Source organism: Amphiprion ocellaris, chromosome 16, assembly GCF_022539595.1.
Source record: "Amphiprion ocellaris isolate individual 3 ecotype Okinawa chromosome 16, ASM2253959v1, whole genome shotgun sequence".
NCBI classification, from domain to species: domain Eukaryota; kingdom Metazoa; phylum Chordata; class Actinopteri; family Pomacentridae; genus Amphiprion; species Amphiprion ocellaris.
The window spans coordinates 32,838,956-32,866,712 of NC_072781.1; the positions used below are offsets into that span (position 1 = coordinate 32,838,956).

A 27,757-nucleotide genomic window follows, 5' to 3' on the forward strand; every position below is an offset into this window, starting at 1 on the left:
AGGAAGTTTTGTTAATTAAAGAATAAGTCGGATTTGTGGCTCTTTGGGTCGTACCAACTTTGCTCCCCTTTTCTATCAAACTGGAAATTGTTTTCATGCAAAATAACTTCCACACATTTAGGGAAGCTGCAAATAAATCAAAATTTTAGGCGAATCACAACCTCCAAGACATAGAAGCACCAAAAACTGCAGTTCCCCTTGCAGCCTCTTGCGGCTCCAAAACAGAATCAATCAAGTTTAGAGCAGAATTAAACTTATAATATTCTAAAATAATAATATGGACAGTCTGGTTTATATATTCTATAGGGGCAGTTAGGTCCTTTTAGTAGAGCTCTGATGCTCCATTGTCTCAGATTCGTCCATATTTTACTTAATTGCTATTTTAGAGCCCCAAAACTACACCGTTTTTGTTGGTCATGTACTTGAATTACTGGGCTGCAAAAACAATGCTCCTGGTGTATAGGTGCTACATGCTAATTGATCCCAGCTTGACCGGTTGAGTTATAAATTTTGCGATGGTCGGAGGTCATTAAGCAACACGGAAGACTCTGTCATGGTGCGCCTTTACTAGCTAAGCCCCCTTTATTTATGTCTAGTTTCAGAGATTTTGTAACGATAGACAAGAACTTGTAGCAGGATGCTCGGGATGCAAATTTTGAATATTCGCCAACTTTATGAATCAGTCACCTGAACCGATAGGTCAAACTGAAGACAGTGGAAACTTTTCCTGTGCTGATGTTGCTTTTTAAGTCAATGGACACATAATATTGGCTATAAAAGTGGCTCTGTTACATATTAAACTGTGATATTTGTTCATTAGTTGACCTGAGATTGTCTTAAACACGAGTTCTGGTTAGAGATCATTAACCACCACAGAAATCTTTGTCATGGTGCCCATTGCGAGCTAAACCCCCTTTATTTATGTCTGAAGCTATGATAGATGATTTTTGAGGGTTTGTGTGCAGTTTCCCCACTTGAAAAAGGATGTTTCATCTACCCAGGTTGTGAGCTGGACTCCACTCATGAATCAGACAGTTCCTTTCTTTTTGTCCTCTTTTATTTTGCAATGATTGCAAAGTCGTGGAATACAAAGATGGCAACTTAGGTGATAGATTTAGTTGATAAGGTAAGTTGATAGGTTTAGGTGAAAAACCTTTAAACAAAACACAAAAGAACAATGTTCACACTATCGATTTCGGCAGATAGTAGCAGCCATTCCCCATGTACAGTTTCACCTCATTAGCAAATGCCGCTCAATTTATGTTTGTTAACCTCAACATCAAATACCTGAAGCAACAAACCATGGCATGACCAATTTTCAAACAAATCCTGTGCCACACATGAGTTTACCTGCATTTTAGAGTTGATTTTAATCACATTTTAACAAGTTTTACTCTTAACATTTCTATCAGACTTTTTAAACTATTTTTATACTTTTTAATTCATATTTTAAAATTATTTAAAGTACATTCCGTTCCAGATCCAATAAATAAACTAATAAAATAAAGTGCATAGTACAAAGCCACCACTACAAACTGAATGAGATTAACTGGTTTTTAACCTTCGCTGGAAAACCTCTAATTAGCACCAATTAGCCTGCAATCTTATTTTCAACTGAGCAATTACAAACACACAGCAGTTATCGGCATCCAGACAGAAAGTTAACAAGCCGCCGCTCCGTGGCTAATGCTAATGCTAATGCTAACACGTTCTGCAGGTTAAACAGTCTCCCAGATCTTTCATGGTTCTGCTCTTACCGGCTGCTACCTGGATTTCTGTAGATGAAGCAGTCCTGCACAGTTTGCCGCAGATCCTCACGCTCACAGCCACTTTATTTATTTGAGGAGCTCATTCATTCCCCTTCCTCCTCAGTGCTGCGTGTGTCCCTTTTTATGCCGCAGGTAGGAAACCTGCAGCCGCAGATTGGTTCCGCCCCAGCTGAGTGGAGCACCTGTGGAATGCTTCTTCTTTCTATCAGACTTCAGCTTCTTCTTTCTATCAGATTTTAGCTTCTTCTATCAGATTTCAGCTTCTTCTATCAGATTTCAGCTTCTTCTATCAGACTTCAGCTTCTTCTTTCTATCAGATTTCAGCTTCTTCTATCAGATTTCAGCTTCTTCTATCAGACTTCAGCTTCTTCTTTCTATCAGATTTCAGCTTCTTCTTTCTATCAGATTTCAGCTTCTTCTTTCTATCAGATTTCAGCTTCTTCTATCAGATTTCAGCTTCTTCTATCAGATTTCAGCTTCTTCTTTCTATGAGGTTTCAGCTTCTTTCTATCAGATTTCAGCTTCTTCTTTTTATCAGATTTCAGCTTCTTCTATCAGATTTCAGCTTCTTCTTTCTATCAGATTTCAGCTTCTTCTTTCTATGAGGTTTCAGCTTCTCCCAGTTTGACTTGACAGTGAAGAACAGTCAGTTGGAACCAGGCACTACAGCTAATCTACAATACATGAAGTGTGTATTATTTAGGAAAATGTGTCTGGAAATACAAAAATGTAATGTCTTGCTGTGAATTAGGAAGAAATTAAAAAAAAAAAATTTTTTGTATGCATTAAAGTTCTGCAAATGTACAAAGCCCAAAGCTCACGTCAAATTCTCCCCTCAAAACACAACTCCTTACTCTTCTGTAAATTTATTCATGTAACAGGTACAGATTTGCATAACTCCTGCCTTGTTTTTCCAAAATGTTTTCCAAAATCGTTAAAGAGTAAAGACAAACATCTTTATTGACATGATTAAAGAACAGAACTAATATATTTTGAGCTTTGTTCATCAAGGTCGATCTGCATCTGGCAGAAATATATTTTTATGTGAAGTTAGTTAGGAAAAAGAGCAAATTTATTTTGCAGCTGCATCCATTACTAAATAAAAACAAGTTTTTTCTGCTTTTGTAGACAGAGTCTTTTGAAGTCTGAGGATTAAACTAGCAGTGCTGCGTATAGTCACAGGGCTAAAATAAGAAGAACTTCACCTGGCTTATGACTATTCATTGTTTTTAGCTAATAAACCTAAAAACTTTAAACTATTTTCGATTATTATAGTCATCAACAAATGTGTGCTTGTCAGAAAACGTAAGAAATTTCTGTTTTGTTGTTTAAATACTCTATTAACCCTTCAAGCCTGACAATTGTTGCATCCAAATTCACCTTCTTCTCAGCTGAATTGCTCTCAAAGTCTTTATTACAGTGAGGTGTACTGGATATGAAATGAAACCACAAAGTTTGAGCTTTCTGATGATGTCTGTCATTTGTTTGTGCACGAAACTGTTGCACTTCACGTCCATATTCAACTTCTTCTTCTTGGTTCAATTTCTCACAAAGTATTTATGCAACAAGATGTAGCATATACCAAATAAAACTGCACAATCTGAGCTTTCTAACGATGCCAGTGACTTGTTGGTGCAAAAAAGTGTTGATGAGAACAGTCATTTTGAATTTACAAGACTTGAAACAAGGAATGAGAAGCTGCTTTAGCAAAATCTGCTTGTATGTGGATGATATCGCTATTTCTACACTTAAAATATCTGCGGTTAGAAACCAATCAGAGCAGACTGGAGCTAAAACCAAGCAGGATGTATAATTAAATAAAAATACAGTTTTATGACCATTAGAGCATGTAAACACAAGTTAAACTATACACCTGTAAATGTGCCAAATACTTGCTTTTTAACACAGAAACAACCTGCTACACATTCACCAATGCTCCCCTTATAGAAAAATAAATCCTCCACATTACTCACTGCAGATTTTTTGTCATTTTTCAAAGCATGACGTTGTTGTTTCTCAGCATTGTGTATGTATCAGGAAGCATCAGAGGCCGAGCAGAAGGAGGAAAACATTATCTGTCCACCTCTCAGAGTCCTGCAGGTTTATCTGCTGCAGGATGATTAGAGATCTCTCGGCTGAAATGAGACTTTTCCTTTCCTTTCCTTGCTTGCATCATGAAGCTCAGGACTGTGGGAACAAATAAATCCCTCCTCTAGCAGAAACACCGAGCGCTGACAGCTGAAGTGGAGTCTATGCTAATGCAGCCGCACATGAATAAAGTTTAGAGCTGTTTTTCCTTTATTTTTGCAGTCTGTCGCAGGTTAGATTTGGTCTCTGCGGTGCATGTGAGCTGTTTCTGTGACAGGTGTTATGTTCTGATGCTTCATCCGTCACAACAAGCCTGTCGGGAGCCACAAAAAACCTGAAATATGGGTTAAAACAGAGGAAATAAGGGCAGGGCTCTCGGAAAACATGTGAATTATGGAGATTCTTCCATCTTTTATAGCTTGTTTTGTCACTTGAGCTCTTCTGTCCTGTTTCATGTGGAAAGTAAAACAATCTGTCCCCGTAAAGCCGGAGGAGCTGCTCTAACAAGGTGAAAAATGACGACTGGAGGGAGTCTCCCTGTAACATATGGAGAGAAGTTTCTGCAGAGAAACGTCCGTCATTAAGACTTTAACCTCCTGCTGCTTGGAGGCCCGTCGCTGCTGACCCAGCGCTCCGCCGGCAGCTGCTCGGCCGTCGGACGCTGCATCCTGACGTCCTCATTCATCACTCAGTCTGCTGCAGCTTCTCCTCAGAACGCCTCCTCAGATGGTCCGGACTCTCCCTCTCCGTCCGCCGCACCGCCCGTTAACCAGGCAGCAGCCCAAAGTCAGGAATCACGCCGTTTAATTAATTACCGTCTAAAAGTGACCAAGGTCGGAGCACCGCTCAGCTGGAGAACGCTGCAGAGGTCACAACCTCCACGTCCGAATCCTCCCAAGCTGTCAGCTGTCGGCGAAGGTGAAGTAAGGGCACCTTAAAAACATCGGCCTGGAGCTGCAGATGGAGCCAACTGTTGAAACTCTGGTCCACACTCTGGTCTAGTCTGAACAATATGCTCATCCTTTAATTAAAGTCGCCGATTAGACAGCTAAAAAATTACATTTCTAGAACGCTTTCACCATTAGAATGATCCATTCTTGCCTTTAAATTACTCAGATGTGACCGTTGCTTCTTTTGTCTGATTCATTCAAACTCTAATGCAGGACAAACAGGCTCAAAACATTAATGCAGTGTCACTTTCAATGGTTCAGATGCTGTTTATGTGCATCTCCTGTCCATATTTATTCTATTTTATTGGACTTTATTTGACTTCATTTACCTCCCACACCGTATTGTATATATTTTGGCTCCTTTGTATATAGTGTAATTCTTAATATAGTCTTTTTTTAAATTATTGATCCATTATTGATTAATCCAGTGGCAGCTTTTAATGTTCATGTCATGTCCCCATGTATGATGACAATAAAGCTATTCTACTCTATTCTATTCTATTCTATTGATTAAAACTTTATTATGTTTGGTTGATGAAGCAATTAAAATGCTAATAAATACAAGAAACCCTAAAATTTGCAAATATTCAAGAGATTAAAATGTGAAGTTCTGCATTATTATTACTACGATTAAGTAAATATTTCCATTTTATCCAAAAACTATAAGGGTTCGGACCTGACTAACCAGTTGGTTAAAAGCCCATCTGAGGTTTGGTTAACTCTAAAAAAACACAGTTTTGCATCAATCTGTTCAAGGTACGACGACTTCAAATGGAACTATGTTCAACAAACAAAGTAGTTTAAAGGTGTCTAAAGACGGTTTAAAGTTGAATAATCATAAAATAAAAGCTTTTCCAATCAGGATTTCCACATTTTTCAAAGGGATTTTTAAAATTGTTATGTACTTGATGACCATAATTTAAATAAATACAACATTAGAACTTCCTGTGTGTCTGATATTTGGTGGTTTAACTTTTAGACAGTCCAATCACTGATGAATTGTGATTTTGACCTTTTCGTATTTTGCAGAAATTTCCATCATGCAGACGTAGAAAGTAGAATTTGTCCTTAAAGTGTATAAATATCATAACTGACCTTTACACGTTTTGGACTTTCCACGTCTTTCTTTCTGACTTGACAACTGATTTTGTTCTTCCTGATAAAGTTTGACGTCAGACATAAAAACCTCTTAGTTGGGTCTTTTTAAGGAGACGCTGCAGACAGATAGACATACGAATGACGATTAATTAAAGTGATTAAGGTCAGAAAGTTCCTCGACTCGATGCCCAAAGAACAGAACTCGATTTGTGGCTTCGTCTATCAGTCTCAGAGGTTAAATGTGTTTCTGAAAGAGGTGAAAATCACTCGATCAGACTGTTAGATTCAACAGGAAGTGGAGTTCTGCTGTTGGTCTGAATCAGATCCAGATGGAGGAAAGAAGAAGAAATTCATAAAAGAAGCCTGAATATTCCCGACGCTGCCGTGTCGGTGGCTCCTCGAACTCTGGGGAGTTTAAATAAAAACCGACCTCTGAGGATCCCGAGAGTCTGTCTTGAGGTTTTTTTAACAGAAACAGCGCGAGGCAATGAAATCTAATTATTAACTTCATCTTAACAAGGTCGCACCACTATTCTCGGAGAGCAAAAAAAAAAAGACTCTGAAAAGTCAAAGCTGGAGCTCTCAGGTTTTATTCACTTCGTTATTTTACTTTACTGTCTCTTCCAGCTGTGTTTGGTCTAAATCACCTGCAACACTCTGACTTTCATTTGGTCTTAAAATATTTTTGTAACAGCAAAAAGTCTATAAAAAAAAATACTAAAACAACATTTAAACGTGTTTTCACTCCTTTAAAACATCCTAAAATGTGCTTTAAAATAATTTTCCATGTTTATGTGGATGCAGAGCATTAAATCTCTGTATGTTCTGCTGCTACAAACAGATTTGAGGCTACAGAGGTTAAATGAAGGTTCATAGAAGTCTAGATGTTCACAGAGGTCCAGATGTTCACAGAGGTCTAGAGGTTCATAAGGTGTAGATGTTCATAGAGGTCTAGAGGTTCATAAGGTGTAGATGTTCATAGAGGTCTAGATGTTCATAGAGGCTCATAGAGGTCTAGATGTTCATAGAGGTCTAGAGGTTCATAGAGGTCTAGATGTTCATAGAGGTCTAGATGTTCATAGAGGCTCATAGAGGTCTAGATGTTCATAGAGGTCTAGATGTTCATAGAAGTCTAGATGTTCATAGAGGTCTAGATGTTCATAGAGGTATAGATGTTCATAGAGGCTCATAGAGGTCTAGATGTTCACAGAGGTCCAGATGTTCACAGAGGTCTAGAGGTTCATAGAGGTCTAGATGTTCATAGAGGTCAAGATGTTCATAGAGGCTCATAGAGGTCTAGATGTTCATAGAGGTCTAGATGTTCATAGAAGTCTAGATGTTCATAGAGGTCTAGATGTTCATAGAGGTATAGATGTTCATAGGGATCTAAGTGTTCATAGAGGTCTAGATGTTCATAGAGGTCTAGATGTTCATAGAGGTATAGATGTTCATAGGGATCTAAGTGTTCATAGAGGTCTAGATGTTCATAGAGGTCTAGATGTTCATAGAGGTATAGATGTTCATAGGGATCTAAGTGTTCATAGAGGTCTAGATGTTCATAGAGGTCTAGATGTTCATAGAGGTCTAGATGTTCATAGAGGTCTAGGTGTTCATAGAGATCTAGGTGTTCATAGAGATCTAGATGTTCATAGAGGTCTAGGTGTTCATAGAGGTCTAGATGTTCATAGAGGTCTAGATGTTCATAGAGGTCTAGATGTTCATAGAGGTCTAGGTGTTCATAGAGATCTAGATGTTCATAGAGGTCTAGGTGTTCATAGAAGTCTAGGTGTTCATAGAAGTCTAGGTGTTCATAGAGGTCTAGGTGTTCATAGAGGTCTAGATGTTCATAGGGTTCTAGATGTTGGAGTTAGACATGTAGAACTGTTTCATGTTGGAATTTAACAACATATAAGATTAATATAGTCAAATATTCTTATATATATATATATACTTGAAATGAACCCTGAAGAGAGAAACTGAGGATTTATTTGCAGCCATTTCATTGCCTTTGTTGGTTTTAATGTCTAGTTTGCGTTGCTTTCTTCTCCTTATAGTGGTTGGAGCTGAATTCATCTACATTCATCTACGACAAGGACGAGGAGATGCAGGACATGAGGAAAGAATAACTTGTTTTATTGTTTATTTTCCTCTAAATTGGATCATAATTTATTAAAAAAACATCATTCTGCATTGAAGGAGACTTGAAACTAGCAATTTAGACCATAAACTTACTGAGAAAATGTTTACTGAGGTAAGAAACTAATATAGACGTCGACTAGTTTTCTATACATTTCTATACAGTTCCTGCAAACCTGCTGGCCATTGAAAGAATGTACGTTTAAGGCTTCATTTGTCAGACACATCTTTTCTGTTCAGAATCTGAAATAAACAAGCTAATAACTGCATTTTAGATATTTAGTGTCCTGTTTAGCTCTGTAGTTTGACATTAAAAAGACAAACTGCTTTGGAATTTCAGATAATTCTGTTTTTTGGAGCATTTTGAGGACATCTCGCCCTCGTCAGTGGAAAAGTTGAAATGGAAAGTTGAATCTCTGAAAGAAAATCAAGAGCTTTTCACTGAAAAGACCTTCTGGTGCCACTGCTGTTGTTTTCCCACTGATTCATCCGACAACATTTGCCTGCAACCCGACTGTCACATACAGAATCCATAGGTCAGAGCGTTTGATTTGAACCCTCCCGCTGTTCCAGAGCAGAACAACAAAGCGCTCAGCAGACTGGAAAACAACTCATTTCATGTGGCAGAAACACCATCCTCTATATGCTCATCCTCCTCTTTTATTTACCTCCTGCAGCCCTCAAGGAGAAGCAGCTGAACCAGTGAACTGTCCTACATTATACATCTAGTTAGAGGCTTATGTTGAAGGAAAAGTTACACCAGGAAAACACACAACCTCAAGTAACCCAAGATCTGCTGATGTGTCGTACGATTCTTCCTGGAGGAGCCACTGTTAGCATGTTTGATGCTAAATAGCTACATTAAAATACTCCTGGATCAGATCAGTAGCTGCAGGTTTCCGGGTTAGAATCGAGCCGGGGACTGAAAGTGAAAGCAGCCGGTATTAAAGTGGTTTAACCTGAATAATCCGCTGTTAAATTGGATCATGTGGCCGAGGCTGAATCCACAACATGAGGTCACAGCAGCATGTGGAGTCCAACAGATATAATCTGTAAGCTGGTTGTAAGAGCTGTTTTCAATTGTGCAGAGAATAGAATGAACCATATTAACCTTGTAATGCCGTTTTCAGGATAATTTCACTTGAAAATTCTTATCTTTGCCACAATAAAGAAGAGCCACACGTGCTGTATGTCTTTTTTTTCACAACAGTCTATAAATTTCCATCACTTGATAAGTTAATACGTGCAGATTTTTTTTCATATTAGACTTCATATCAAGGAAAAAATATATATTTTGCATGATAAATCTGTTTTATTTGTACATATATGTCACCATAAAATGATGGCAGTAGAGATATATTTTCCATAATTATGTAGATTAGATTGAAATCAGGAAAGATCAAAACCAGTTTCCTCCATTTATTCAAATGCATGGTTGCAAATATATAAAAAAAATAATAACATTTGCAGATTTAGACAAACCATTTAAGTTTCATTTCTTGTGTTGGCATAACAAAGTTGCACCAGTTTAATCGTGAGCGTGAGTTCAAGTCAAATTTTATTGTCAGCTGATTTAAATTGAAGTTGAGATAACTTTATTTCACCATGAGTTCAAGATGATTAAGTTGGTTAATTAAAAATACATTTGACTGTAGAGGAAAAGCTACTTTTTCTAATTTATGTCATCTGTTGGTTGCAAATATTCTCATTAAAAGTTGTCAAAACTCAAAAACCGTTTGTACATTTATATTTGTTGAGTCCTAACGTGATTCTTAGAGTGCATGATACTTGAAGTTTACATCTGGTGAGTCAGATGAGTCTAAAAGATGTTTAAGGCATTTTAAAAACACATGATGGACACTTTATTACCTGCCTGAAGCTTCTCTGAGCTCAGACGACTAGCAGCTTCTACTGCAGCTGCATGAGAGGCGTTCAGGGAAACTCTGGAACTTGTAGCATCTGTGGATAAGCAGATGTTCAGCCAGTGAAACGTTTTGTAAAACAACAAGTAAATCTGACATTTCAGTGCCTCTTTCAAAACAAAATAACCTAAAAACTGTCCAGAATGACTCCAAACTTGTCTGAAATGACTACAGTTGTAAAAAATGTTTTGTAATGTCTCAGAAAATTGTCTAAAATGTCTTGAAATGCACAGTTGCTAAAAGATTGTCCAAAAGAACAAAAACTTGATCAAAATGACTTTAAATTTGCAAAAATTGTCTTGTAACTTGGACTAAATGACTCAAATCTTGTCTAAAATGACAATTAAAGTCAAATTAGGCAAATCTGACTCCTTTTGCTCTATTTAAACTATTTTTCAATGGAGACCAGAAGCTTCTCTGAGCTCAGACGACTAGCAGCTTCTACTGTAGCTGCACTGGAGGCATTCAGGGAACATCTGGAAATTAAAGCGTCTATGAATAAGCACTTAAGGACTTTTAAGTACAGTTTTATTTATATTTATCCTCTAGGAGATGCTCTAAATTCTTAATTCATCTTATTGTAATGCAGATTTTAAGAAGATTAATAGCTGGTATGTAGCAGAACATGGAAGTAAAAGCAGAGATTTGATTATTTAAATATGAAAGTGTCAAAAAGCAAAACTTGCCTCCAAAATCAATAAATAATCATGAGCTCCAAATTGATATTTGTCTATAACTGTGCAGCTCTAGTCAGTTTTATGGAAATCTTTCAGCTACAGGAGGCTCAAAAACAGGTTTTCTGTCTGCAGTTGTTTGGTTTGATCATTAAAATCAGCAAAACAAAGACATGAATGTCATTTAAAAAAAAAGCAAAACAACTGTTTAGAAAAGACGGATCTGAGAAATGTCTCACAGTTCGCAGCAAAAAGTCATTTTTAATTTTTTCTATGCAGATGCACTCTCCTCCAAAATGACCGTGATTATTCTGGGATGATTAGTTTTTCTGATCATCTTAGTATTTTTACAGAAACACTAAATGCAGCAATGAATTCAAAACTCGCACCAGGTTGTTGTTTTTTTCTTTTTATCAGAATATAATTTTGATTTCGATGCACAATGTTGGAAAAAAAACTGCTATATTTCATTTGTCTTGTTCTCAGATTTCTGCATTCTGGAGTTCGTTTTGTTCCTGTGAAGTTGCAACACCTGGAAATGGAGACAAAAGATTCACTGTACGGCTGCAGACGACAACTCAATGGATTTATGGTGGTACTGCCAAAGTTAAAAAAGAATAAAAGATACAAAAAATCATTTGAAATGTAAACACATGATGAAGGAAAAATTACTCTTTCTCTTTTCTAAGGTATTAAGACAGACAGATGCTATAGGAGGAAGATATTCCAGGACTTTCTGCTCTGGTCCAGTTTAGATATTGTCTATTCTGTGACTAAACAGACCAGTTGTCTCCATGTTGGTCTGTGATCTAAATCTGACCTTCTCCCAACTACAATATAAACCCAAAGATCAGAGAGAATCCTCAGAAGTGATGCTGCATGAACTGCTGCTCTGTCGGTGTCACTTCTCCTGACTTCAGTTAACGTTATTCTCAACCTAAATCATCTTTTTCTCCAGTGTGTCTCTCTATGTCTGCCTCCTCATCCTCCCTCGACCTCGCTGCACTTCCACAACAAAGCGGTGCAAACAAATGTGACTGGATTCACAGATATTGGAACAAAAAACACAAAAAAAGTCTCTTTCTGCTGCTCCAACATGCTTCACATGCTGCAGAACCACAGAAACACCTTCACTTTTTCTAACAGAACAGAACAATGTCATCGTGTGTTTCCAATCAGCCACATAACGCAGGAGGTCTGGCTTCGTGTGTGCGTGTGTGTTCGTGTTTGTGTTGCGGTTGAAGCCGAGGCAGCAGGTTGTTTGACTTAAAGCGGCTCGACTGTCAAACCCCAACATGCCCGAGCGGCGAGGCCCAGCTGTGTGAGCGTTAAGTGGTGATGAAACAGGGGAAGGCTGCACCCCTGCCTCTCAGAAACTCACAAACCCCGCTGGCTTCACCACAAGCAGCACACAAACACACACACACTGCTCCCCTAATTGCTGTCTCTCTCCTGCAGGGTGAGAAAATAGGCTACCTGAAGGCATCGCACCCACTCGCTTCCTCCCACCTCGTCTTCCTTCTGCCTTCCTCTTGTTGCATCTCATTCCTCGTTTCCTCTTGTCTCATTACTTTGCTGTTTTCATTTCGTCCTTCTCGTCCTCGGTGCCACCTCTTGTCCAGAAAAAACAACAGTCGAGGACAAATAATCGAACATGCGAGTCAAAACCTCAGCTGAAGAAAAACCTGTGACTTTTCAGGGTCGTAAATTAAAGCAGGTGGTGGAGACAGAAATGCAACGACCTCCTCGTCTCCTCACGTTTAAAAACATTCACCGATTAGCTCTCTGCTGTGACTGAACCTCTGCAGATCCACATGACCAAACCCAACACAGATGTAGGATCAGCGTCTCTTCACACGTTGCGAGGCTGATTAAGGAGTTCATTGTGTTAATTAGCGGCGTTCATTAGCCATAAAAGTGTTTCACATCAACGAGCTGCTGCTGGAACAGAACGGGTGTGTCATCCACTGAACTACAAGATCTGCACCACAATTTCTGGTACTTTTTAATAATATATATTATTCTCTCGTGATTCAGGAATATATTCAGAGCATGCTGGTAGATATTAATTTAAGTTAAAAGAATTTTAAAAGATATATTTTAATGATGAAAAACCTGCCAGCAGTTTTGAAAGTCATGAAAAAAAGACAGGTTTGAAAGGCAAATTATCTTTTTAAAAAAATCAACAAAATTAAACACAAAAGAAAAGTCAGTACTTGCTGGTGCCACAAACAGAAGCCATTAGTGACTCAGCTGTGAAGTTTTTTATTAAACTGCAGGCAAATAAATAAAGAAATTAAACTTTTGTTTATTGTTTTTTAATGATTTGTGTCATTCTAACTGCTGCATAGAAGGCATTTCTGATTTCTCTCTCCTTCTTCATGGTTGTTGCATTTAAATAGAGCTGCAGTGGAAAACCTGCATTATTTCTACCAACCAACAGGGGGCGACTCTTGGCTTGAACAGGTTCAGTTGAGAAAATGATCTGGTTCTCACCGGATTTGTTAACTCAGAAAACACTTTGCTGATAAGTTTATGGTCTCATTTTTTAGTTTTAAATCTCCTTCGATACACCATGATGCTCTTTTAGTGAATTATGGTTTAATTTAGAGGAAAATGGATGATAAAGTTGGCTATTCTTCACCTTATGATTGACGTTCTCTGTTGTACTGTTGTGAAAAATGAGCCACAGAGAGGAAACATTGGAGGATTAATGGACAGTGAGTCTCCATCATGGAGTTTTCCTGAGAACATGGAGTGATGTAAGCTGCTGTACTGCGTTTAAAACTGCTTTTCCTCCGACGTACGATGAGATCTTCGTGTGGAACCCGATGAATCCATCATCTCGTCTCTGTTTACTGCCACCGCAGTCGACACAAACTCCTCCTGTCGGCTCACATTAACCCAGAAATGTGATTAAGATGGACTCATCATGATGCTGCTGATTGTAATTAGAATAATTAGAAGACGCCGCAGCGCCGATGGTTTATGAGGACGCCTCTTTGGGATGATTGCAGTGAATCCGGCGACGCTTCGGATTCGCGTCACGTTGGCGGTAAACTTGGTGTTTCTCTGCCATCCCGTCCTGCTCTACAATCTTTTCATACTCTGAGAGAGAAAGCGAAGAGGGAAAGATGGAGGGTTCAGAGGGCTGCCCTGGGGCGCACACACAACACACACTAATACACAACACACACTCACACAACACACACCGTTATCTCAACTCCCCTGCTGCTTTATTTGCTTTATTCACTCAGGCTGCTTTATTACCTGCCTGATGCAACAAGTCTGCAGAAGAAAAAAAGATCTGAACTTTTGCACAAAATAGAAATAATAATTGTGTTTGCAGGAGCTCCATGTGAATCATTTTAAGTGCCTTAGAAAATATCAGATGAATGAATATTTATACTTCCAGCATCATGTCATCTTTAAATATAAAACAAACTGCATCAACTGAATGAGTTCAGTCAACTTGTACACTGAAAAAACAAAGGTACCATAAAAAACAATGTGCGAAAAAACTGCAGTCTATAGCAACATTCAGAAACTGGAATAACTGTGAAAATAACAGCAACTATCTGTAAAAGAATGATAATTCCAGCTGATTTATTTGCAGTAAAATAGTATAACTTCCTGGTTGTAAATCCGCAGCACGGGGCTCTGCTGTGTAAAGTCAGATCTGAACGACATCCAAAGATAAAAACTATTTCAGATGTCTTTTCCAGTGTTACGTTACATGAGAAACGCTCCGAAGAGCAGAGAGAATCACTGATGTGGGAAACTTTTCCACAGAAAAACACCAGAATCAGTCTGTATTCCAGCAGATGATGCATTAAACAGAAAGAACAAAACACAGACTGCTTCCTACAGTTGGTAAATTACACCGAAGCTGTAGTTACTAAGCTGTTTTTTCATATTGCAGGAAAAACTTAATATTCCAGTGTGATTTTACACTTTTCTGCAGCCCAGTGATTTACAGCTGCCTTTGGCCTTCAACTTTATCGTCCATTTCCCTCTAAATTAAACCATAACTCACTAAAAGAGCATCATGCTGTGTCGAAGGAGACTTAAAACTAAAAATTGAGACCATAAACCTAACTGAAAAGTGTTTAGTGAGTTAACAGATCCAGTGGGAAGTGGCTCATTTTCTCAGTTGAATCTGGTCAAGCAGCCCCCTGCTGGTTGTTAGGAATAATGCAGGTTCAAGGCTTCATTTTTTTAGACTCTACGTAAACCTCTCAGAAACAGCCAGAAAAGCTCCAAAACATCAACAAAAATAAAAGAATGTGAACACAAAACATTGCAAAGAGAACTCATATATGTCGTTTGTGCAGTTTGACACAGAATGACAGAAATTATGTTAGAGAAAAGAAAAATAAAAGAATTTCTTTGCAAAACTACCAAAAAGAAATGCAAAAACACAACCACACGATACAACACAACAAAGACACAGAAAATGACCTGAAATTGATGCACATAAACAAAAAATAGATGCAAAATCATCATAAACACATGCAAAAACTATTGTTAACACAAAGAAAGACTCTAAACTTATCTAAATGTTGTAAATTAATTCCAAAGTGTTTGATTTTTGTGAAAAACGGCAGATCTGGAGCCATTATCAGGCATTTTTATGTATTTGACAGAGAAGAAAAAGCAGAATATTCACTCAGTTCATTTATTTATGCCAACAGGGAGTCACCAGCGGCACATCTGTACAGTTAAACTGGAATAAACCCTCAGCAGGATTAGCGTTAGCAGCTATGTGAAGAAAAGAGGCTGAGGGACGTCTCCCAACGCCAGAGTTCACTTCAAACCCTGTCAGAATGCTTCGCTGATGGGAGGAAAGAGGAACATTTCACATGGAAAATACACGCTAAATGTAAATGTGAGGGAATAGCAGGGAATCCTTCAGAGAGCGGTGGAAATAAGAAGCGTAGAAGAAGAAAGAAAGCTCCTATGATTCATCACACAGCCAATCAAAAGCATCAAAATAAGAAACGCAGGACTTTTGTCACATCCCCGACAGCTGCCAATACCGAGGAAGAGGAGCTGCAGAGAAGGTGTAGGACTGGGCGACGGGGAGGAGGACAGATGGTCGCTTACATCACTGATGCTCTGGGACAACTGTCAATAAACATGAAGCAGAAGAAGAAACGACTGCAGGGAGGGAAGCCGGGGGAGACGGAGGAGAGTGCTGAAAGACAAAGAGGGGAGCAGAGAGAAGATGACAAAGTAGAGAAAGTGGTGGAAACATGGTGATGCTGTTGTCAGTGTCAGCCGGAGAGATGTGAGGAAGACAGAACGCTGCTGACAGGAGGCAGGACGACTGAAGCAAAGTGGACTTTCATGCTTTTAGAACTCGTCTGTCCTCCAAAGAACACCGACTCTCCTCGCTTTACTTCAGCGCTTACTTTATCGGAAGGTTTTCACCAGCGCAGACGAATACATCGACTGTTTTACTGATCAGTTCAAACTATTCAATTAAATGACATTTGAAAATGATCTCAAAATAGTCACCTGAACTCATTACGGTTTTATAATGCAACACAGCGTGAAGCAGAAGCAAAGGTTTACATGCAAAACCAAAGCGCTTAGTTCAGGCACATAAGTTCATTTTGCTGCTTCCAGTTGTTTAAGATTATTTCCTGAGATTATTAAATACACTATATTGCCAATAGTATTTGCTCACCTGCCTTGACTCTCATATGAACATAAGCGACATCCCGTTCCTAATCCATAGGGTTCAATATGACGTGGGTCCACCCTTTGCAGCTAGAACAGCTTCAACTCTTCTGGGAAGGCTGTCCACAAGGTTTAGGAGTGTGTTTATGGGAATTTTTGACCATTCTTCCAGAAGCACATTTGTGAGGTCACACACTGATGTTGGACCAGAAGGTCTGGCTCTCAGTCTCTGCTCTAATTCATCCCAAAGGTGTTCTATGGGGTTGAGGTCAGGACTCTGTGCAGGACAGTCAAGTTCATCCACACCAGACTCTGTCATCCATGTCTTTATGGACCTTGCTTTGTGCACTGGTGCACAGTCATGTTGGAAGAGGAAGGACCAGCTCCAAACTGTTCCCACAAAGTTGGGAGCATGGAATTGTCCAAAATGTCTTGGTATGCTGAAGCATTCAGAGTTCCTTTCACTGGAACTAAGGGTCCAAGCCCAGCTCCTGAAAAACAAGCCCACACCATAATCCCCTCTCCACCAAACTTTACACTTGACACAATGCAGTCCCACAAGTATCGTTCTCCTGACAACCACCAAACCCAGACTGGTCCATCAGATTGCCAGATGGAGAAGCGTGATTGGTCACTCCAGAGAAGGCGTCTCCACTGCTGTAGAGTCCAGTGGTGGCTGCTTTACACCACTGCATCCCACGCTTTGCATTGCACTTGGTGATGTATGGCTTGGATGCAGCTGCTCGGCCATGGAAACCCATTCCATGAAGCTCTCTGCTGAAGCACTGTTCTGGAGCTAATCTGAAGGCCACATGAAGTTTGAAGGTCTGTAGTGATTGACTCTGCAGAAAGTTGGCCACCTCTTGGCACTATGCTCCTCAGCATCCACTGACCCCGCTCCGTCAGTTTACGTGGCCTACCACTTGGTGGCAGAGTTGCTGTTGTTCCCGCACACTTCCACTTTCTTATAATACAGCTGACAGTTGACTGTGGAATATTTAGGAGCCAGGAAATGTCACGACTGGATTTGTTGCACAGGTGGCATCCTATCACAGTTCCATGCTGGAATTCACTGAGCTCCTGAGAGCGAGCCATTCTTTCACAAATGTTTGTAAAAGCAGTCTGCAGCCTAGGTGCTGGATTTTATACACCTGTGGCCATGGAAGTGATTGGAACACCTGATTCTGATTATTTGGATGGGTGAGCAAATACTTTTGGTGATATAGTGTACCTGCAGCATCAGGATCCAAAGAAAGAGAGCTGCAGTAACTTTATTTTACTTTCAATTAGTTATTAACCATTTAACTAATTTGTCAATTAATCTAAACTATAGATTCATCAAGAAAGAAGCTAACTACGCAGCTAAAGTTACATAAAGAAGCTAACTACTCTTTTATCAATTTTTCAATTATTCTAAGTAATCCATTTTCATCCAAAACACCAAAAAGAGCATTTATTTTAAGCTCATGCTACTTTAACAAACTGTATGTGATCGCATAAAGTAGCACAGTACAGAATTGGCACAAAATTTACATGTTAAAGTGCAAAACTGTCAAGTTTAGTTTAGGAGCTGAAGTTCAGTCTGTTGTTTCCAGTTGTTTAGGAGTTTAGTAAACATCTGCAGCATCAGAGTCCAGATAAGACACAGCTGCATACATTTACACAATAATTAGGGCTGCCATTTTGACTATTTATCCATCAATTAATTTATCATGTTTTCTCAATTTGTCATTTAATCTGAATGATTAATTTTCATCCTAAACAGCAGAAAGAGCATTAAATTAAAGGCCCTGTTATTGGGACAAGCTGTACATTGCTGTATAACACAGAATGATAATAAATGAGCACAAACTACATATTTAACTGGAGTTAAGTTGTTGCTTCCAGTGGTTTGTAGGAGGTTTTACTAAATATCTGCAGCATCAGACAGCAAAGAAACAGAACTGAACACCTTTAGACACAACAGTAACTTTATTAAGACGACAAATAACAATCAGTCTATCAGCCATCATCGATTAATCTAAATGATAGTAAATTCAGCTGAAATCTACCATTTAATGTATTTTTTCTGGCTGACTGAACATTTTTTAACAGATTTTTTTTGATAGTTCTTCATGAAAAACAGCGGCAGAGTCTTGACATGATTATTTCACTGCCTGATTGAAGACCATCAGAAACTCTCAAAGACAAACCAAGACTTCCCTTCAATCAGGAAGAAGCGCTCCCTCTGAGCTCTAAAGATATTGAACTTCCCTCTCAGGGGGGACAATAAAACAGATTGATTTGTGGTTGGCCTCCGACGCCTACATCCTCGTTCCCACCCTTCATTTTAATAAAAGCTGCTGCAGAGAACCGGCGGCTCTAGTGGATAAAACCTGCACACAATAGGTTTGAAAGCATGTTTTAAAGCAGAAAACACCCTCCTCTGAACGCCGTGCTGCTGCTCTATTCAGCTGCTTGGAGGTAGAACAGGTCCATTAATTGATCCGTGTTGCTATTATCAGCTCCTACTAATGGGGCTGCATCTGAACACAATGAGGAACTGAACCTGAGTTTCCTCTGCAGCAGCAGCAGCAGCAGCAGCAGCAGCAGCAGCAGCAGCAGCAGCAGCAGCAGCAGCAGCAGCAGCAGCAGCAGCAGCAGCAGCAGCAGCAGCAGCAGCAGCAGCAGCAGCAGCAGCAGCAGCAGCAGCAGCAGCAGCAGCAGCAGCAGCAGCAGCAGCAGCAGCAGCAGCAGCAGCAGCAGCAGCAGGTTTGTGTTTCTTTGGACCAGTGTGAGCTACACGGATGTCAACAGTGTGAAAAAATTTGCTCCAATTAAACTGATTGCGATCCACTTACTGATGCAGCGTTGATCACGTTTAGCAAACATTCTAATCAACATGTGGCCACTTCTGTCAACAGAAATCAGCTGTTCAGTCGCTGTTATGTGACTGTAATTGTAGATTTTTCTTACTCATATATAAGTTTTTCCTTTGTTGTTGAACTGATTGTGTTTAAACCTTCAAAACTTTAAGCCTTAATATGGTTTAAAAAGATGAGTTTATAAAAATTCACCACAAGTACAGTTGTCAAGAAGGTGGAAATTAGCTAAAAAGACCAAAACCAACTCTGTCCTGGAATGTAAATGAGTTTAATTCTGCTATAAAGTGGGCCATTTTAATATGAAGGTCTATGGGGACCGACTCGTTGTTGGAGCCTCAAGTGGACATTCAAGGAACTGCAGTTTTTGTACTTCGTTTTGTGTCTCTGTCTTTTCTCATTTTGTCTCATTTTTGTCATTTTCTGTCTCGTTTCTATTTCGTGTCTTGTTTTTTGGTTTTCTGTCTAATCTGTCACTTTGTGTCTTGTTTCTGTCATTTTGTATGTTGTTTTTGGCATTTTCTGTCTTGTTTTTCTCATTTTCTGTCTCATTTTTGTCATTTTCTCTCTTTTGTAATTTTTTTGTCTCATTTTTGTTGTTTTCTGTCTCGCTTTTGTCGTTTTGCAGGTTCAATCTGTCCTTTATCATACTTGCTTCTTATTCCTTTTCTACAAGGGACTGCATTTTTTTTTCTCGTTTTATGCAATTTTGACTTTCTGAGCGAAATCTGGTGATTAATAAAGTTTTTTTCTGATCTTCTTGCAAGCAAATGCTCCCTCTGCTACTATTTTGCACGAACACGGAACTGCATTCTTGGTTTTGCTCATCCCTAAAGCGTTTGTGATTGGTTTAAAGAAACACAGTGACAATGAGGTGCAGCCAGACGAGTGTGTTTTGTGTCGTGACTCGGTGTTTGTGTGTTTTGTGTCGTGACTTGGTGTTTGTGTGTTTTGTGTCGGGAGTCGGTGTTTGTGTGTTTTGTGTCGGGAGTCGGTATTTGTGTGTTTTGTGTCGTGAGTCGGTGTTTGTGTGTTTTGTGTTGGGAGTCGGTGTTTGTGTGTTTTGTGTTGGGAGTCGGTGTTTGTGTGTTTTGTGTCGGGAGTCGGTGTTTGTGTGTTTTGTGTCGTGACTTGGTGTTTGTGTGTTTTGTGTCGTGAGTCGGTGTTTGTGTGTTTTGTGTCGTGACTTGGTGTTTGTGTTTTGTGCTGTTTCATTTCCACTTCCTGTTGGAAACCCTCCAGATTGTTTTGTTTCCGTGTCACATTTCGAACCGATGGCTTCCAGTTGACGCTGAGTGTTTGTCTTTGTGCAGGATGGTGTGTGCACGTGAAAACACGACGCTGCGGGTCGGAAACACAATCTGCCCTGAGAGCTCTTCCATCCGGAGGGTTTGTCTAGTTAGAGCAATTCTGCTCTGATTGCCTCTGGAGGTGGTGAGTGTTTGTGTGACTTATTTATTCCCTCCAATCGACTCCTCAGGTGTCGCTCCTGCTGTGAGCGTGAGCGTCGCTCTAGAAGTGTGACCTATTTTCCCGTCGCTTCGCCTGTTTTCGGTGTTTTGTCACAGCGGCTTCAATCGCTGTCGCTGAAATGACAGAAACTTTTCCCCGCCGTTGGGTGTCTCTCTTCCTCTCTCGCTGTGGGGTTGTACTCGTCTTTACCTGTTTCCCTCCTCCTCCTCCTCCTCCTCCTCCTCGGCCTTTTATCAGTCTGTCGAGCTTTATCAGCCTCTTCCTCCCCACTTTTCTGCTTCTCACTCTCAATTTCAGTTTTCATTTTAAATGAGTTCATTTCCACAACTGTCAGGCGGCTGCGCTGGAGGAGTTCCAGCCTCTCCAGACATCCAATCGAGACATTTTTTTTCCAATGTATTTAGATTTTCAGGATTATTTCATGTTGTGGCATGTTTACAGAATATTATGGTTTACTCTGAGATGCTTTAATATTTCATTTCTTCAGAGATATTTGTCACTCAATGAATGTTCGAGTGCTTTAATTCAGTCTCTGGGTGTGTTTTTCTTCACTGTGGTTCATTTTTCACTGCAATCTAAAGTCCTGCAGCTCTGTGGAAACAGAATGAAGGAGAGAGAACTCAGAATGACAGAACTTATATAAAAAAAGAAAAACAGAATTTAATTTTGTTGCAAAACTAACACAAAGAGATGCAAAAGAACAATCACAGGATGCAGCAACACAAAATGACCAGAAAAAGATGCAAACCTACTTAAAGTCGATGTAAAATCAACAGACACACCTAGAAAAACGACCAAACAAGAGATAAACTCCAAAAACAGACAGAACCAACAAAATAGAGCAACAAAGTTAACAAAATACACACAAAATGGCCACAAAGAGATACCAAATATAAACTACATGATGCAAAAAGACGGTAAAAGATCTAAAGTCCTGCAGCTCAATAGAAACAGAACAACATGAAGAAGGAGAGAAAACTCAGAAATGTCTTTGTACAGAATGATTCAGTAAAAATTTGCATGAACTGCATTTCAAAAAGACAAAAAAATAATTTTTTCTTTGCAAAACTACCTCAAAAAGAGGCAAAAGAACAGCTATGTGATGCAACAACACAAAATGACCTAAGAGACGCAAACCAACACAGAACAGATGCAAAATCAACAATCAGACATGCAAAATCTACCCAAACTAAGAAAGAACCAACCTGTTCTACAGTTTCTGGTGTCATTTTGGTGACTTTGTTAAAGCTAACATGCCATTTGAACTTTAACCTTTTACTCCATCAGTCCAATGTTTCATGACTTTATAACTCCATGTCACTGCAGATCTCCATGCTTGAACAGTCCCACAACTTTTTGATCCCACATTTTGCTGCATTGAACAAACTGAGATGATTATTTTTCTTGTTTAAAGTGTGTTTCAGGTTGCCAGGTCTGCACAGGATCATGAGAATTAAAACTAGCTGCAGCGGTCTTTTTATAGCCGTGGTCGTCCTGAGCGGTTCTCAGGTGTGATTTCACACCTTCGGTAGACGAAGCTCCTGCCTGCTCAGCAGATCCTCCCCGTGTGGAGGAAGTTTAGGAAGCAGGACTCGACACCCGCCTGCCTCAAAGTAGGTTACAAACTCTTTCTGATTCGTGTGGAGAGGAATTCATTTGAGATAATTACGTCTGCCATCGCTCGTTCTTCATGTGCGACGCTCTTTTTTCACCTTATAAATAAATGAATAAACAACGCTTCTATTTGTGGCGATAATGATTAGTTTCCACACGTCGTCAGCGGATGCAAAGAGCTGCCCTTCGGAAACTCGAAATAGGTGTTAGAGCAGCTGTCAGCCGGACGGGGGTGAAAAATGTGTCCAGACAAGAGCTAAATGAGCTAATCTCATTTTGTGAGCTTGCATGTGTGCGCCTCGTCCTGCAGCAGTGTGCGTTCACTGCTCTTTGTGTGTCGTAATTGAAGGCGGCTGGATGTTGCCGTAGCACGCGGCTAGCTAAACAGGCGCTGTAATTGAAATTAAAAGGTAACCACATTCATCACGCCGAGCCGGGCCTTAATTGAAATGTATGTTTGTTTGTGTGACTCAGAAACGAGCCGAGGAGGGAAGCAAGTTTGCGTCGGTGTGTATAAAAAGTGTGTTTCTGTGTAATGAGACTCCATATCTGCAGCTGTCCTGGTGATAAATAACACAGCACACCGATATCATCCTCCAACTCCTCATTCCACCTCTGATTTACCAAATATCTCCATCTTTGCTCTTGAATTTTCTCACTTTTTCTCTCCTCAAGCCTCAAACACGTCAGTATGTTGAAGAAATAGTTCAGCGTTTTGGGAAAATGTGCTTATTTATGACCCAAAGGCAGCAGAAAAACAGTCTCTAATGCTGTTTGATTCTCATCATGCATCTTGTTTTATATTTATATTGTATTTATAGTTTTTATATATATATTTTTTTTAGATTTTAGAAGGAATTATTGCAAGTGTGAGCTTAAAAACATGTGATATCAAATTTGCTTTATTCTATATTTAAAAACTGCCAAAAATATACCATTTGCTTTAATTAAATTCTGTAAAAAAATTTAAATTCTGCACTCTTTGGTGCAAATGTGAAACCATCAGCGACTCAGCTGTAACCAACAGGGACACAGCAAAAATTCAGGAAGTTTTTGGATGAATTGCAGGCAGTGCATGGCAATAAATCAACTATGTATAGTATGTAGAGTTGTATTTTTTTCTTAAATTTGCAACACCTCTGTTTCTTTCCATTTTTCTTTTCAATTTATGTTAAAACCATGATTTTTTTAAATTTTTGTTGCTGTTGTTTTCTTGATTCCTGTGCTGGTCACAGTTTTGTTTTCGTTTGCATTTCATATTTTTCTTATTGTTTGTTTAATTTACAGCATATTTTTGCTTATTTATCTGTATTTAAGGTGGTGGGAACTGGATTCTTTCTGCTATAGCAACAATTTTCTATTCTGCATTTGTTGGAGAATATTTTTTTATTTACACCAAATTTTATGGTTTTAAAATGGCTCAACACACCATTTGCTTTTTCAGATCATCCTGAACTTTGCATGATCATTTCAGAGAAAGCTTCTGCTGTTTCTACGTCCTTGAAAAAATAAATCTGACGTCCAATCAGCGTTGGTCGGCCTGCCTCCATCTCCATCATTGATTGGACATCTGTGAAAATTTGCTGCCAACTTGGTGACTTTTCTCTTCCGTTAGCATGTGAGGAAATATGCTAATTAGCTACAAAAAGCTAGTTAGCAAGCTAAAGCATGGTGATGCTAGCTCCTCTTAGCTTACTTGCTGAAAACCACTTGAAAACGTATTTGATCCCATTTAGAATGTGCATTTAGTGATCCTAAAAACATGTTTTCCAGAGCAGTCTCTCATTTTTACCAAATGTAAATGGCAATTTTTGAAAATGATCATTTTTCTTTTTGTTGCAGCAGTTTTCAAACATAATTACACCCAGTTAGAAAATCAACGAGACATTTTTAGACATTTACAAGCATTCTTTACAAGCATTCTTTGCCTGTTCCTAACAATTTCAACACCTTGTTTAGTTCTTTCTAAGAAACATTCATGGAAAGCATCACCCAGAAAGCAGAACAAGGGTCAAACTGGGGCATCGCTGCTTCATTTGAGTTCTTGGGTTTGTGCAGCTCAGAGCCAAAGGATCCATGTTGAGCCCTGATTAGTTTAAGGTCACATTTCTGAGCTCCATTCCAGCCCGATGTCTGCTGTGACCCCTGCTGCACATTAAGCAGGATTTTAGCAGCGCCTCGGGCTGCTTCCGATACATTCACCTCCTGCTGGTCAAAAACAAATAATAGACGGAGGTAAAAGCAGGTGAAGAGGTGGAAGCTGCCAGGAAAAGGTCAGATACAGGCAGAGGAAACCAGCCACTGTTGGACTATTAATTACACCCATTCTGTGGAGTTTTAACTGTACTTTCCACTAATATGAGCTCTATAAATCTGGGATGCTGGCGGTGCAGAAAGTGAATTCTGTGCTCCACAGCTTTAAAGAACTTCAGGTTATAAGTTCAGCTAAATGCCGACGTCTCTCCAGTCCATCAGGCTGCTTCTAATGTGTCACATTCAGCTCTGGAACTTGAAGATTTGAACTGCAAGGTGCTCCAAGTCCCATAAAGTGATGTTCAATTTATCACTCAGTGTCAGAGCGCCGTCCCGGCTCAGGGCCGCCGGAGCGCCGTGACAGGACGTCGTTCCAAACTTCATTGACCTTCCTTCTGGTTTCCGTGGCCCCGACTCCTGACAGCTGTCACTTAATTTACTGCTTTTCTTCCAGGAACCTTGCTATTCTTTAACCACCGCCTCGCGGCTTTCATATGGAAAGAATATTACGTAGTGAAATACTGCGGACGCCTGGGCCGCCGTTAGATCCAAATCATTCACTGAGGAGAGCGTGGCAGCGCTGCAGTGGTCCATCATGTCAGAGCCAGTTTATTAGGAACCAGGTAATGTCTTCAACTTTGTAATATCCAAGAAAATAAACCTGACGGTGTAAATCTGAGGAGTTTAATTAGTCTCAGATCCCAAATCAGGTGTGTGAACATTATATGACTGCAGAAAACAGCATTTACCAGCACAGAACAAGACTTAAGAGGGAGGATTTCTATCCTTTACTCCTTTGATTGGTTTGCAAAAGTTGTGTTGATTGATTAAACAAATGCTGTTTTTGAAGTTGTCAATCCAAGTCATTTAATACTGTGTACACTACTGTGCAAAAGTTTGGGGTCACTTAGAAATGTCCTTATTTTTGAAAGAAAGGCAGTTTTTTTTAAAAATAAAGACAGCATTAAATGAATGATAAATCCAGTGTAGACATTGTTAATGTGGTAAATGACTATTGTAGCTGGAAACAGCTGATTTTTAATGGAATATCTCCATAGAGGTACAGAGGAACATTTCCAGCAACCATCACTCCTGTGTTCTAATGCTACATTGTGTTAGCTAATGGTGTTGAAAGGCTCATTGATGATTAGAAAACCCTTGTGCAGTTATGTTAGCACATGGATAAAAGTGGGAGCTTTCATGGAAACCCAAACTTTTGAACAGTACTGTATATGCTGATAATAAGTTCCAACCTGAAGCCATTTTCTTGTTGCACAGTGCATATTTTCAAGTACTGTAAAGTTAATAAAATCAATCCGGTGCATCTTCCTGACAACTAAATAGCTCTCAAATGCATTCAATTATGATTATTTTTACAAAATACCAACATAAACTAACTTTTTACAACTGCACTCAAAGCAACATAAGTTGTTGTTATTTCTTTAACAAAACAACCAAATATGCTGATTTAAATTTGTCTTTTTGAAAAGCGCTGATTGCAGTTCCATTTAGTGCTTCATTGTGGAAGTAAAACTGCAAAACTATTTCAAACTGGTAAAATGGATTGACTGAAACATTCAGCATCACCAACAAATAGGACAGTTTAGCTTGATATTGGAATTACGTATAAACAGCACAACCCTCCTGACACATCTCGTATAACATTTCTATGCTTTTAAAGGATTTTGCAAAACTTTTATGGTGTTTAAATAATACACAAGATGACTGAGGTGACATTGTTTGCAATGAGAGCAAAAATCAGCAACAGGACTCCATTGTTCAAGTGGAACCTGTAAAGGAAAACTTACTCTTTCTCCTTTTTAAGGTATTTCCTTGCAGCTGTTAGCTGACGTCACCCTAAATTATCTGTTCGAGGTTAGATATTGTCTATTCTGACGTGACTAAGCAGACATGTTGTCTCCATATTGGTCTGTAATCTACATCAACTACAATATGAAGCCAGAGATCAGAGAGAATCCTCAGAACTGGTGCCTGCATGAACTGCTGCTCTGTCAGTTTCACTTCTCCTGATATCAGTAAACATTACTCTCAGCCTACAGTAAGTCATCCGAGCCTCTACTGGGTCGGCCTCCTCATCCTCTCTCTACAACAGGACCATTATCCTTCGATTTAAGTTTCGTTCACTGTTTCGTCACTTTTTGGCACCAGAGCTTGTAGGTTTTGATAAATATCCCGTATTTGTTGATACTTTCACACTGATCACTTTATGTGAGAAGCTTGGTTAAATCTGTGTGATCTGGTTTAGGAAAATAACCCGATTTGGATTAAAATATGAGCCTTTCATGACATGTTTGAAGCTTTTCCTCTGCTTTTTAGGACGAGGAATCTCACAACTTCTAATGTCTGGTTAATTGGCTGAAAATGAGCGACAGTAGAGTGATAAAATAGAAGATAAGTCGCTTTGAAACTTATTTAAAAATGCAGTTTAACTGTATAGAACCATAACTTTTGAGTTGAAAACAAGCATGGAGGGGCACCATCACTGTATCCTGGGCTTAACTCTGCCCAGGATGATTGTGATTGGTTTAAATAAATAGTTTTTTTTCACCTACAGCAGAATGATAATGAGGTGAAGCAGACCATTCTCCGGCACTGTGAAGACATTTCTGGCTGTCTGTTATGATAATGTTCCTCAACAGTATTAAAAATGCTACAAACAAGCTAAAATGCTAATTTAAACCACAGCAGACAGTTTGCAGTGTGCACAGAATCCAATCTGGAGATTTTTAACATGAATGTTGCTGTGTTTTCACTGCTTTATGCCCAGAAATCGTGCAGTGCATTGACTCACGCTGTATCGGTGAGTGAAGCCGTGACTAAGCGGACTAATATCCTGTCTGGAGGCCAGGCGGTCGAATCCGGTTCACTTCCTGGATGAGTCACGGCACTGACCTGACCGCTGTCATGCCTCTGCAGCCTCCTCACCTCCATGCTGGACGTACTCCTCTACATCTGATGAGATCTCTGGAACGAGGCCGGTGCAGAGCAGAAGGAAACTCCCCCTCATTTACATTCGCTCCGCGTTCAGGATTCATCCACCGGCAAATTCTGCAAAATCCACAAATAACGTACAGGGTGAAGGCAGATTGTGTTTCCTCTGTTGAGTTTCTCGGGGACTAGATGTGCTTACATTATTTTTTTTTTATTTCTGCTGTTTTGTTGTCTGTTTTCTAATCTCTTAGTAAACTGCTTGGCGTGTAATGAAGAACGGCA

General features: G+C 39.4%; 1 long non-coding RNA gene across 1 annotated transcript in view; it reads right to left on the minus strand.

Moving 5' to 3' along the window:
* Positions 1-18,274: 18,274 nt before the first annotated feature.
* The window catches only part of LOC118469631 (uncharacterized), a 48,479-nt gene continuing 38,996 nt past the window's right edge, over positions 18,275-27,757 (minus strand). Inside the window, exon 2 of the long non-coding RNA XR_008604410.1 lies at positions 18,275-27,592. This is a non-coding gene — a long non-coding RNA (uncharacterized LOC118469631). The remainder of the gene's footprint in view (positions 27,593-27,757) is intronic.